Source organism: Melopsittacus undulatus, chromosome 4 (genome assembly GCF_012275295.1).
Source record: "Melopsittacus undulatus isolate bMelUnd1 chromosome 4, bMelUnd1.mat.Z, whole genome shotgun sequence".
NCBI lineage: Eukaryota > Metazoa > Chordata > Aves > Psittaciformes > Psittaculidae > Melopsittacus > Melopsittacus undulatus.
Genome location: NC_047530.1, coordinates 49,291,692 through 49,304,466, shown reverse-complemented (window position 1 = coordinate 49,304,466; position 12,775 = coordinate 49,291,692). Strand labels below are relative to the sequence as shown.

Genomic DNA, 12,775 nt, shown 5'->3' with positions numbered 1-12,775 from the left:
TGTCTCCTTACCCACAGAAAAGGCTACAACTCTGCCATGCCCATATCCATCACTATGTATCCAAAACCTAGCAAATCTGCCAGATAAGCTACGTCCAGCTAATATCTGCACAAGCTTCAATACTTGAATTACCCTTGTGGATTCTGCTATGTTTTTATACATATATATTTAAAAAACAAAACAACCATTGGACAATATCAATAGTTACTCCCTTCCCAACCCTATTCTAGGTTTTCCTGAACTCTACACTGATCTCATCTTCGTTACGTCAGCATTAACCCTGACAACCATATGCCTGCAACATTAGTTAACTCTTGCACAAGTCAGGCTAAGGAGCTCTGCCAATACCCAGCACTGAACATGCAACTAGAGATAACAGCACCAGCTCAGTCACTTTTGGCACAGAGCCACCAGAAATTCAGACATCACAGAAACAAGCAGAGGTTCTATGTGGGATATGCTACACCTCACCAGAGAGCACAGGAGCAGCTCCCACAACACCCTTCTGTGCCTGCCAGGCAGCAGAGGCTGCTTGATGCTGACCGTTCACTCATCATTCAGACACTATTACAAACTGTACAAATATTTTAATGGCTTCAACAGTTGTAATTGAATCAAAGTGATTAGAAGTCTGAAATATGAAACCTTGATTAAGGTCAACAGCTTTAAACTTGGTTTCTATTTTTAGCTGTCATGCCTGGAAAAGGACTGATTCTCCCTGCTTAGGAACTACGAAAAGCTACCAACGATACACTGAAGTTCAGCATACAAAATAGCCAAAGATACATCACCATTCATTCAACTAAGCACTTACATAAAAAATTACACATTTATTCAATCTTCAATTTTTACCATTCTTAGATGAATGAATGATGGTTTTCCTTTTTACTGAAGTTGGGGTGGGTTTTGTTTGCTTGTTTCTTCTTTTGTTTTGTTGTGTTTTTTCTGTCTGACTTTTACTTTATGTCAAGCTGTCCTTAAAGGAAAACTGAAACCCAGTTAAAATCTGCAGAATCAGCATTTATTTGCTACCTAAAGTGCTCTAAACTTGATGGCTTACTGAGAGAAGAAAGTAGATTTAACAAACCTTACATTTAAAATTGTTTGTGAAATAGTATAGTCTGTACTGAAAGAAAGGTAGGTTGACTGGTTCTACCAGAGTAAAGAGAACAACTCACCATCCTTCTTTTAATCTTTCTTCAATCCCTCCCCAGCCCAAGCTACAGGAAATTCTCAACTCTCAATCAGTCTCACAACTTCACAAATTACCTGTCATGGAACTGATACTGTTGTAAAACTTAAATGACAAATATTCTCCCTACACCTGCAGAATAGGCTATTGCTCTCACTGGTTATCCTGGCACAGCAGTGAACTCTTTTTTCCAGACAATTAAGCCATTGATTTCCTGTGGTTAGAGCACTTTCATCTTCCTTTAAAGCCCTAGCCAAACCTCCACTGGTAAATACTTTTTCATTTAAATGGTATCAAATGGTCAGTGAAAGTTTAATTTTTAATCAGATTTGTCATTATCTCAAACTTACCATTGAAGAGGTTTCTTTTCAGAGAATATATTTAATTTCATATTTACAATTATACACACACAAATTCAATTTAGACATAGCATTGATTCCAATACTTCCCCAATGATTCTGAACATGAAACCATTCCAGGGCTTTGGGAAACATAGAGTGTATTTTAAAAATGACAGTTACCTTGCTCCTGAAACATATTCTCAATGGACACAGCCAATTGTCTCTTACTATAAGCCTTGAAGCAGAGATCATAGGTATTTTCTAAAGGAGTTATTCCAGTTCCCAAAGAGCTGACACATCTCTTATATATCACAATATTGCATACACTTGTCCATCTGCCATCTTTATGAGCACTATCCTTCCCATGCCGTGATGGGTATGGACCCAAGACACTATGATGAAGGCAACACCAGCAGAATATTCCCTGCTCTCCAAGCTCTCTCTGGCAAGGGTAATGCAGCACTGCGTGAGCCAGCTGATGGTTTACCAGCTAGGTCCAGAGTCATACCATACTCTTTCAAAGGCCCACCTGATTATCACAGCATGACACTGAATCACAACAACACTTCAAGTTGCCCTGAGATCATCCACAACACTTGACATCATGCAGCAAGATGGCAGTTACCTTCCCAAGGAGGATGCTGCTGAGCAGGTTGATGAACAAAGTACCCCCATGCTCCCAGTGAGCAGCCAGCTCCACAGGGAGCAACTGCCAGGTGAATGAGCAAACACTCAGGAGCATCTGTGGAGGAGCAAGATAGACAGGGAAAGCAGCCAGTGTAGGCAAAGGAAAATGTGGTAGTAACAACAGTTTACATGTCTTTTATTTCCAACTGAATTAGTCAGGTGAAGCACTTCAGGACACAGCACTGAGTTCTCTAGTTCTGTAACGTCTGAAAAATAGTCACTCCACACACCCCCTTCTCCTTTAAACCTTTCCAGCTTTTCCTTTCAAGCTAGCGACTTAAAATTACTGTTATCTTCGTTTTGTTGCTGTCCATACACCAAGACATTTGTTTTGCTCACAGAAAATCTCTGAGGCAGTAAACTACCCCATACAAGTTTTATGTAATACACAATATTTCCAGAAAACACACCTATCTTTGCCCTTTGTGGTAACTTCACAGAGTTAAAACAACACATTCCCAATTTTGAGGAAAGACTAGATTTTTCACTCTCTTAAGTAAGTTTGCCATATCAGGTTGTAGCAAATCACTCTGCTCTGATCTTCCATCTGGCCACAAGCCCCCATGCTGGCAGAGCAGTGTAGCATTGGCTGTGAGCACCTCAGCCAGCTATTAGAAAATAACACTGTGTTGCTGGCCCAGAATCACTGCAGCCATGGCAGGCACTTTGTGGCAACTGAAGAGCTGCTGTGCAGTAATTTGAGAGTACTAATGTTTGGCAATACGGTGTGAGCACTAAGTGGGTGAAGTAAAGCACAACTCAGATGTATCTGGGCCAGGATAGCAGCATTCACATTGTCCAAAGAGTTCTTCACTTTGACAAGTGTTGCTCTAAGGAACTTTCTGACAGTCTTAACCACTGGATTTCTTCACAGACTCACAGGTCCAAGTCCCCTTCTATATGGGGTGAGCACTCACACTCAGTTTGCTTCCAGCCAAACCCTTTCAGACATCCCCCCCCCCCCCCCCCCCCATTCTTGCCACAGAGCATCCCCAGGACTTCACAACTTGATGCCCTAATCTTCTTAAGCTCTGCAAAAATTGGATGCCCTGGGTAACTCTCTCAAGCATACAGTCCCAGTGATGAGGCGAGAGGCCCATTACAGGGTAACTGCACAGAATACATTGAAAATGCATTTGTGGTCTAAACAGGAGTTAAATTATCACCTTTGAGACAGAAGCAATACCAGTTTCCAATTCACACTTATCTGCAAAGTTTAGAAAGTATCTAAACCAGTACCTAGATACTAGGTATCGATACCAAAGATACTAAACAACTATACCCTGGTACTTCAAACACTTTCCCTCCAGCACAAGTTTGAAGAAACCTATTTAATGGGATCACCTAGCACCATGAGGCCTCAGGATAACTCAATGCATCTCATGAAGAATCAATATAGCCTTCTGCACTTGCTTGTGCAGAAATGAAGGCTGGCTTAAACCACTGCAAATATTTTTTAGTATTTTACAATCAGCTGAGAGATCCCAACTGGCTTCAGAATCAACACTTTTAAATTATTTAGAAGTTTTTGGAAGTTTTATGCCAAGTCAGTTACAGTAAAGCCACATCACACCATACTAACTACAGCAGCTCAAAAGCAGATGCAGTTTATTACCTCCTCTCCCAGTTCTTCTTCTACAGGCAAAGAAGTTATCAACAGGACTTGAGCTTTTACTTCTCTGCCCCTCAGTTCTCACACACAATACAGAGAACATGCTGACTAATTGATACGTCTTGAGACCAAAATCTGCCCTTTGACAGCAGAAATCATCCTTCAATACCTATTTGCTACATCTAGCTCAGGAAATTTCTGGTGTTGCTTGGGGCGAACTGAGCAGTACAGCATACAGCTGATTACCTGTGTACACTTTAAAAAATGAGGGGAAACAGGAAAAAGATACATATATACATAAAATCATGGGGAAAAAAAAAAAGAAAAAAGCAAAGCTCCACAGAAGTCTGACAAAATAGAAAGTCCATCTTCGAGCTTTAAAATGTATAGAAGACAAAAAAATCCATCTCCAGGAAAATCCGAATTTAAACCATTTCACTTTGATTGTCCTTCTGCCTTGTAGTATTCTGCTATCACACAAGAGTTGGTCAAGTAGATGAAATGCTACATGTGGAGAGTAAATTTGCAGGGATAACAACTGTTTACTGGCCACTAGTATTCTAATAGCATTACAGCTAACCAGCATATTTCTCATTAGAACCACACTAGGGACCCAAGTCATTAACAACTGTAATGTCTATCTTTACCTCTCCCCAGCAGTTTCTGCCATCTGCCTTTTCTCTGCTGTCTCATCTTCAGCCTGGCACAGTCTAAAACCACTCTCTAGCTTACGCTTCATATGCATGCTGTTATTCACTTTGTACAGCTAGTGCTCTGCTCTCTTGCAAACACAATGCTTGGCAGATGCCTATCTATTACAACTAGCATGCACTACTTTAATAAAGACAAAACACCCCAATCCAGAACCCAAAAGCAAGCAGGCTGCTTACAGTAATGCCTACTCATACAGAGCTGTAAGCATCACTGATGCACCAGGGTTGTCTGAAGTCTATGAGTTAGCTAGTCCCTGCCTTGAGCAGGTGGCCAACCAAAGCACGCATTTAATTTTCAGCTATGAGAACTGCTGCTGTTGCTACCTACAGTAAGACTATACTTAAGAAATATGCTGCAGCTGTATCAAAACTTTGAAACACTTAAGGTATAAGTAAACACCTGCTGTGAAGATAACATCCTCTCGCTCCTGGTCTGCTTTAACTTTAGGTAGTCCATGGGAGAATAAGGCAGAGGGATGATACCTCACAGCTGGATGGGAACAAGAGCCGAAAGTCAGCCACAGGAAGTCAAGCAAAGTCTGGAACTGGCTAGAAGAAAATAATTCGTCTTTATGGGCAGGCTGTGAAGTATAAGCTGATAAAATTTGCTCATGTTCTACAGAGCATGAGAGAGACTTAAGAAACACCACATAAACCGAGAAATAAAAGTTTCTTGTACATGGTCTGTGCTTTCCCTATGCAAATACCAGAATATTCCAAACAGCAAGCCAATTTCATCTCCTGTCAATGCAAATGCAGCCAGCAGATCTACACTATCTCCTTTCTACACCTTAATCTCACAAAGTAGATGACTTGTGTCAACCATTACCTCTTCCACTTCACTTCCACTTTTCTGCAAATATTATTAAGAAACCTACAACTACATGACAGTTCCTAACACAAGGAACTGGTGGTATTTCTTAACCACACAAACATACACATAGCTGTGTCCACCCTGCAGCCCTCCACCTGGAAGGAAATTCAACCACTGAGGAGGAGAAGTATGGAAAGAGAGGATAATGAGACTCAAACAATTTGGAAGCTCCTTCCCAGCAAAGAAAGCACAGATTACCCTAAAGATGCATCTGTGCTAGTTCAATACATTAACAAAGCTACCAGGGTCCTCAGGTTTCCCCTCAGCCCTTCACAGCCCTGCCATTCTCACCTAGGGCACAGGTTCTCATGTGGGGTGAAATGCATGACACTCTACCCAGATCCATGAAGCAAGGCCAGTTTATACTGACTGATGACCTGGCTCAACATATCCAGGGAACTGACATGCTCATCAGTTATCCTAAACAGCAGGATATTACAGTAATTTGTGACAGCTGCTGTGCGTAGCTTTTCATAATTCTATCATATGCCTTCAAATACAGCTAGCATTGGACATGTCCTCTACTAGGAAAAAAACATCTATAGATCAGCACCCTGTACAGCCTAAGTGTTACTTGCCAGCATTTACATAGCAGCAGCACACAGCATAAAGGTTTTGCTAAGACAAATTCACATGGACTGCTTTCAGTGAAAATAAACTCAAAACCACTTTCATCTCCTTCTCATTGACAAAGGCAAGCTTGACATCCTCCCTCTCTCCTCCATTAACCACCCAGTTCTCCTTTCTGACATTATACTGTTGCATTTCTCTCACTTTTAAAAGGCACACAAAGGCATAGCCTGAAATCATAAGGACAGAAAAAAAAACACAATTTCCCTAAACCTTCTGAAATGTCTCAAACTCTAAATATTTAAAGATACTCCCTTATGCCCCTCTACACAAATACCTCTTTACAGTCCTCAAAGCGTCACTCCATCTCTACATCTAATGTACTTAATGTACCATGCCCTTGCTGCTGTACTTACTGCAAAAGGGTTGGCACAAGAGAGCAGACAGGACAGGACAGCTTGGGCCCTTTCACCTCGGGTACATTGCACCACATGTACTGTCCCTGCCTCTGGGTGGGGGTGGGAGGGTATAGATTTAAACAGAGGAGGCTGGAAGATGAGAGAAACAATTTACCTCATTTACAGAGACCAGTGTGTTCAGTCACTTCTTACCATTAGAGGTCCCGAAGGACTTTGGCTACTGACAGGCATTTTTCCCTCATTCTCCCTCACCTGAGAAGTGATGATATTTTCCTGGACTTCATGACTCGAATGCACAAGTAAATGTCACACACACAAACAATTACAGCTCTACCTACAACAAATGAGGTATCTCCTGTTCACACTGACAGTAACAGTCCTCTGGAGTAATGTAAGAAATTCCTTCACAAAAACACCCCCATGGTGTCCCAGACTTGTTTGCCTGACTCTTTGCTTTCTGAATTAATGGACTTGAATGTATATCAATATATGGAACCACAGGTACATACAAGAAAGAGGACTAGTGAAAACAATTCCTGCAAACCCAGTAATTCCTCTTGGAAATGCCTTCAACTGTGTCCGCACAATAAAATAAACTAACAGTCTACAGGCTGTGGGGAAGAAGAATTAAAAAAACAACCAACCATGGAAGGGAGATGCACAAGTGGAAAAAGAATACAGCAAAACAAGCTGAAAAAGCCCAGCATTTACCCTCTTGTGGAAGATACCTGGACAAACCCCAGGCCTGATGCCTTTTTGAGTAGAAGAATCAAACAAGCAAGAAAAAAATCAGGAGACTGAAGCCCATTGCCACTTTGTTGTAACGCTGATGGAACACAGCAGGAGGACTTAGGACAGCTCTTCCCATTTTGTGCTCTGATAGCACTAAAACAACTTCACAAGACTAAAGCAATGCTCATGCCTCTGCTCCCTAATCCCCACTGTGGTAGCAACAGATACCGTAAAGGCGTAAATCCTGTGCTATAAAGCTACGGTGGCAAGACAGCATGCTGCAAGGAAGAGAAATTGATTCTAATTACAGCTCTGATCCCTTTACTCCTGCACCTGCAGAGAAGGTAAAGTTTAAGGAATCTGCTTTACCAGTAAAGCTTTTGCCATGGTATGCAAAAGCCACCCCACTTTGTACTCTGAGCTAGCCCCGCAGTGTAGTATATTCTTCATCTCCCTACCCAGGAGGCTCTCAGCAGCTCTACCTGGCCATAATTTACATATAAACTTCTACAGAGGCTATGACACACTTTTAAACTGGGAATGAAGTTACCAAATTACCAAATTTAAGGACAACTTCTATAACCTCCCAGCTGGTATTTACTACACCACGTTAAAAAAAAACATAATGTGCTTCTTCAGAGTCTTTCCCTTGGTTAGAGGCTTTAAGAGTAGCAGTACACACATACACACCCTGAGTCACCAACTGGAGACACTTTACATGTCTCAGTTCTACCCTTATGTCAACAACTCCAGTTTAAAAGCCAGAGCAAAGGCAAAGAACATAAAAACCAAATTCATAAAGTTCTTCTCATCTCTTACATGCTAAATGGTACAATATTTACACTGGTCAGCTGCATCTATCAGGGAATTAATACAAAAGTGAGCATTGTGTTGGCCAATTTATTGAATAACAAGGATATTTTATGAGCAAACACTTCCCCATCCCTATTAGTCACATCCATCTAACCACTGTGCCAGTAAAGATATACAAAAAAATTCTCTTCAATAAAGAGAGTCAGAGGAACGAAACAAAGGGTTGCAATGGTGTCAGAAATAGTCCTTCATAAGAGCATCAATATGTTTAAATAATGATACTAGCTTAACAAGAGCAAATATATTGCAGTACTTCCCCTCAGATAAGAAATAAGCAGTGTTTAATCAAGTAGTCAGTTAGCCCTGGCGGAAGCATTTCAATTACTGAAAAATAACATTTCACATAAAAAGTTTTCCAGTTCATAGTCACCACAGTTATTATCCCAGAATAAGAATGCCTGATAAAGGTACAGTTTGTACTTTCACAAGAAGTTAGAGTAGTACATTTATACTACTCCAACAGGGGCAGTAAATGTTATAATCAATTCAGCAAAGTATTTGCCCTCCCCCTTCATCACAAATGCAATCACTATCACATACTGTGGGACAGTCCCATTTGCAAGGCAAGGGAATGCTGAACGGTGTGGATGTGAAGAGCTGGATTCCACAAAGGGCCTGGCCACTGGGGAAGAGAAGAAAGCGTGCTTTACCCTCTAGTTCTCATTTCCTTTTCAAGGAGCATGCAACTTTTGTGGATCTTGCTACTGGGCACATTTTGTAAGGCAAAAGTAACTCCATTATAGATTTATCTCTCTCTTCTGCTAACACTTCCTTTGTAAGATCAGCAAGTAAAGTTTCCATAAGGTCAAAATTGGCTTTTCACCCTCTAGAGACCCAACTGGTCTTTTCAAGCAGTTTAATAGCCTTTATCTCCTGAAAACATTTCAGTTCTGTGGGTGGCTCCTCTGATTCCCCTTGCATTGTAAGTATATCTGCAAGCCCTGCAGACAGCATCAGGCACACATTATACAGCATAGCCACCAAGTGGCATTTTTCTGTTGAATACCCATAGATTACAGGAGCACATGCCTAGGATAACATCTACCCTCTACATCTATCAAAGCTAAGGAGACTTTGGACCAGCTTACAAGGTGGCCAGGCCAATTCTGTGACAATATCCATGCAGCTTCAGCTTTGCTCCTCCTTTAGGTGCATTACAGCATATTTTCCAAGCCTGTTACATTAGTTGTCATCACCTTCTTCCAAGCAGAGCTAACCCTGCTCAGAAATACCAGAAAGGTTTCCAACTGAATAAAACATTCACCTCAGGAGAAGTTCTGGATGTCCAGCAATTAAAGACATTTGCTGGATAACAGGGTATCTGTTCTGTATGCTTTTGCAACACACTCCAGTGATATCACCTTCTGACACAGACCAGTCCTAGGTCCACAGTACTTCAGTTATTCCATGTGAAGCAGTGAAGCAAGCAGGCACCTCAGTGTGGAAATGTGAACTGCTACTGTGCGTGCTCATGTGTATACACACACATTATTAAAATCTCTTTTTTATTACAGGTACTACACAGAAGATCAGTATCAGGAAAAAACATGTCTCCTTCGCACAAGGCACCGTACCTGTTCACCTTTAATATGTGTGGGTTAGTTTATATCTCCCTCAGCCACAAGCTGTATTTGTACATCCTAGTCTTTATTGCAGATTTTCTCACCTGTGAGGCATGGGTTCTCATTATTATGAAAAGCAGATAATACAGATATATTGATACATTCATATTGGCTCAAGGTTCAGCCTCTGAGTAAACAACCTCACTTATTACTTACTCTGCCTCCAGTGCTGGTTTGCCACACTAGTTTGCTGGTACAAACTCAATCATCTAAACAACCAACAAACCACACACTCCAACAAGCTCAGTTGTTCTTGGGTACAGCTAAGAGTGCAGAGACACAATCAGAAGAGCCTGGGTCTGAGGCTGTTACGTGGTTACTTTAACCAATGTATAGGTTGCTGCTGAAAGGCAACCTGGCTCACACTCCCCTCCACCTACCCGCTCTTCACCTGTCTCCTCTCTCATACTGACGCCATCATTCAGAAGCAGCTGCAAAGTTTAAAACTCTGGGGGAAAAAAACCCTAAATCTGGCATAAGGAAAGCAGTGAGAAACAGCCACAGGCAAGAGGAAGTCAGGACAATCCCTTTCTGCAGTACCCTAGACATATATTGCAAAAGCATTTTAAGTTTATTACAAAAAGTAATCCCTGAAGCTACAATGTAAGCATGTTTTCAAGTGTCACTCAATGAGTCCTAGAGAGAGCATATATGAAACTTCATAGGCTTTATGCCTGGTTTAACACTCCTACGCTTTAAATAACAAAGGAAAATAATCACAATCCCCAATATATAAAGGTCACAACCCAAACATGCAAACATAAGATTATTACACAAGTATTCAGTGAAGAGAACTGTTGTGGTTTAACCACCAGGCTAAACACTACACAAGCTGTCCGCTCACTCCCCTGCAGTGGGATGGGGGAGAGAATCAGGGCAGGGAGGGGGGAAGATAAAACTCATAGGTTTAGATAAAAACAGTTTAACAGGACAGAAAAGGAAGGAAAAACAATAATAATAAAAGAGTACACAGAACAAGTGTTGTACAACACAGCTGCTCACCACCCACTGACAGATGCCCAGCTAGTTCCCAGGCAGTGGGCTGGCACCCCACCCTGACCAGTTCCAGCCCCCCCAGTTGTTTTGTTCAGCATGCTGTTCTGTGGTATGGAATATCCCTTTGGTCCATTGGGGTCAGCAGTCTTGGCTGTGCCCCTCCCATCTTCTGCACTCCCAGCCTGTTCACTAGCAGAGCAGTGTGAGAAGCTGAATGTCCCTGACTTAGTGTAAGCACTGCTCATAATAATATTATCAACATTATTCTCATTGTAAACCAAAACATGGCACTAAGCCAGCTACTGGGAAGGAAGTTAACTCTTATTGCAGCCAAAACCACGAGAACAACTGACTTACTAACTGAACTGTAAGTCAAAGCATTAGTTCAAAGTTAGTGCTAGACTGTGTTTTGGTTTTGTCATTGCCACTACTTGAGATCTCAAAAAAGACAAAAAAAAAACCCATGTGTGCACTCAAACTCTGTCTTCAGGAATTTGTCAAACATCTGTTAATAGATAAACAAAAATTAGAGATCAAGCTTTTCACCTGCCAGCCCCAGCAGCATCCCTTTCAATCATCAGCAATAAATATTAAACACAGTAACACCTGCAAATTAATGGCCCAATCATGTTTAATTCCTGGCATTTACGATAATAACATGATCTTGATGGACTCAGCATTAACAGTGCCACTGGTCATTAATTCAGCTAAAAATTTCCCTTTGCAACTTCATATTAAACATACTAGTTGACAATTAAAATCTTGAAATATTACTGACCTACACAAAATCTTACAACTGAACTGTAAGAAAATGGACTTTGTGGTAAAGAAAGGGAACAGCATGAAAATTTCATTTCACCTGAGCCTTAAAATACCACACAGAATAAGGAAAAAAAAACCCAAAACAACCCAACAAAAACACCAAAAAAAGGAAAGGGAAAAAAAAGCTTGAAGCACAATGGGGGAAAAGTGCATGTCTTAAATTAATCCCAAAAATGAGGAAGCCCTTGGAAGGCTCTGAATAGGATATGTAACCTGGGTTCAACTACTGCAGCCTTCACTTCCATTAATAATTCAATTGTCTTATGCGGCGCACAGATGCACTGCGTGGCTTCCAGGTTCCTACACATGAGCTGCCAGAAGGAAGACTGAAATCTGTATCCGTACATGGAAATTATACTCTGTGATCTCTTTGCTGTCTAACTCCTGGCTCCACAAAGCTAAGAACCCCACCAACCCAGGCCGTCCACAGATCACACCACTAATTCCTTAGTTACTTTCTTTTCAGTGTACTTAAATACTGTGGGTAAGTTATGCCTCCTTTTCTCCATCTCTTCTCTGCTTAAACTGTACATTGTCCTAGGGAAGGGACTGGCCCTTCTACACGTGGCAGTTCAGACCTGCTAAGCGCTCTTGCAATTCAGGTGATGAGAACTTAAAAGCCAAAAAAAAGAACAAGAAGCCTAACAGTTTATGAGCACATGGATGATGTTTATGAAACATGGATGATGGAGCTCATTGCTGGGCTCACAAGTGCTCCCAGAAGGGGCAATTCATCAAGTAAATCCAAAACACTAATAACTACAGAGTAAACACAGCACAGCCATGGTTCATCCAGTGCCCAAGCAATCCTCCCGGCATCCTCCAGCTGATGCCTGCATCTCATGTCTTAGGTTAAAACATACAAGTGACTGACTTTTAAGGGTAGGTCACATCCTATTAAACTTAATTCATCAAATCCACCCCATGCCAAGAGAAACTGCTTACTACAAGGTCAGCTGAGGCTACATAGCACCTTGCAGATAGATCTGGGTCTTGCTGTGTCTGACTGAGACAGAAAATCATCAGTCTTTCTGCAGCTCTGCCTACCACCTCTTCCGTAGCACAGGAACATTTCTGAGAAGAGAGGTGAAGAGGTTAGATTTTGACACATCAGATCAAAGACTCTGATAACTGGAAGCAGCAAATTAAATTCATTTGGTACAATTTTATGCAGCTGATGAATGAAATTTTCTTTCTAATGCAGTCTGGATAGTAAGTCTTGAAAATGAATTCTGCTGCTTTGTGTGCTGGTACAAGAGGAAGGGCCTGTTCTTTTTCCAAAGCTTCACTATATCTTCCTTTTTATTGCTATAAATTGCTAA

At 41.3% G+C, this 12,775-nt stretch overlaps 1 protein-coding gene across 3 annotated transcripts in view; it reads right to left on the bottom strand.

Moving 5' to 3' along the window:
* TSPAN4 (tetraspanin 4) overlaps window positions 1-12,775 on the bottom strand; it is a 459,690-nt gene that overhangs the window by 392,291 nt on the left and 54,624 nt on the right. The window lies entirely within an intron of this gene.